General features: G+C 45.5%; 1 long non-coding RNA gene across 1 annotated transcript in view; it reads right to left on the bottom strand.

Moving 5' to 3' along the window:
* LOC118477971 overlaps nucleotides 1–1750 on the bottom strand; it is a 15816-nt gene that overhangs the window by 1390 nt on the left and 12676 nt on the right. The gene's annotated exons all lie outside the window — the stretch shown is intronic.

Raw genomic sequence — 1750 nt, 5'->3', positions numbered from 1 at the left:
CAAATAAATAACAAAAATAAATAAATAAAATACAATATAATAAATGAATAAATAAGTAAAAATAAATAAGTCTACACATGCACACAAGGCTCATTATGCGTCATTTTGAAACGAGGGAATCAACTTCTATGAACATCTTCAGAAACATGATTATCATAGTGCACTATAGCCGATTGAACACTCGGGTTACTAACATCAGCAAAACAAACGCAATAAATTCTAATGTAAGTCAGAATCGGAACGATACTTTTATAATGTGCTGAGTTCCGTGCGGTGCGGGTGATTCGAATCGGTCCTTGAACTTTTATTCTGGGAGGTATTCTTCACCGTCCACCTTCTTGATTTTGGTGCTATTGGAGATGGACGTATCAAATAGAGTATACCCTGTCTTTTTCAGGACCACCCAGTGTCCTTTTTTTACACTAAAGAATGAAAATCGGTATTACATTTATGCCCACTTCCCCATGTGCCGATTTCTTCCAAGAGTGGTGACAGCAATAGGTTTTTTGAGATTATCAACCTTGGAGGGCAACCCAACTCTAACTGCCCATCTAGGCCTATAGTAACTTCCTTGAATTTCGTCATGTATACATTCCCGGGGCACGATCAAAATCTAACACAACAAACCACAGTCAAAGTGTCAAAGAGCCTGGTTTGAGGCAGACTGGTACGGTCGAACAATCAAACAGACAGGTGTGGTCAAAATCTGACCTCTGACCCAACAATCACCAGTCAAGTAGACTGGCATATCAAGTATACTGATATAGAACAATCAAGTAGACTGAAGGTAATGCATGGAAACCAGGACTAGTTTTGGCAAGGCTGGCAAGGGCAAGCACGCTCCTGCACCAGTGCATGTCCCGTTCAGTACAGTGCAGTACAGTAACTGACTGTACATCGGGTCAGGTGAACCGTCGGTTCTCCCTGCGAGCGCCTCTGGCTGGCAGAGACCAGCAGACATACCGTGCACGTTTTGCTCCACTTACGTCACGCCAAAGTGGGGTCAAGGTTCTCCAAGATGACGTCAGAGCAAACCGGTCTCGGCGTAAACAAACAAAGCTACTCGTAGACGCAGGAATGGATGGATCGAGAAACATTCCGAGGCTGAGTCAAGGGACGCTACAGCCGAGGGGAACAGCGAACATCGATGCCGAGAAAGGGGGAAGCAGTGGTAGTGATGAATGCGCACAGAGAGCACGGTTTAAACCGCCAGGACCGAGATCTATGGTCTAATTTATTTAATGTTTTCTGCGTTCTACGTCAGCTGCCGTCATCGGGGTTACTTGCGGCTACACTACACACAGTCAGTTGCCTACACCGGGGCCTTTTTACTTTTGGCGAACAGCCTGGTCTTGGTTTGGCTGAAAGAGAACTCCTCAGCCTCAACCTCAACCCATCATGTTCTTCCGCAGTAGTCTTTCGTCTCAAGATCTAATTCTTCCAGAAACAAGGAAACGGAGTGGCTTCTCCTCAGTCCAGGCTGAGGCATCTTGTAGATCTCAATTCTTCTCTCCTCTCCACCCATCTTCTTATGCCTTAAGCGAGAAATTTGGCGTCATCTCCATTACGCTTTTCGTCGCTTTCTCCTGTCTTACGTAAATTCTATCTATGCGTCATTTTCTTCGTTGGGGGTCTGGATACAACGGCTATCAGAATGACGATGCAAGTAGGTCGTTTGGCAAAGCTGACCAAAGAGCACTCAGTGAGGGTCAGCTGCTGAACAGTAGGATAGGGTCGGGGTGTGTGTGTG

This window comes from Aplysia californica, unplaced genomic scaffold (assembly GCF_000002075.1).
Source record: "Aplysia californica isolate F4 #8 unplaced genomic scaffold, AplCal3.0 scaffold00318, whole genome shotgun sequence".
Taxonomy (NCBI): Eukaryota; Metazoa; Mollusca; class Gastropoda; order Aplysiida; family Aplysiidae; genus Aplysia; species Aplysia californica.
Note: the sequence above shows the minus strand (reverse complement) of the source record. Positions and strands in the feature narration are given on the sequence as shown.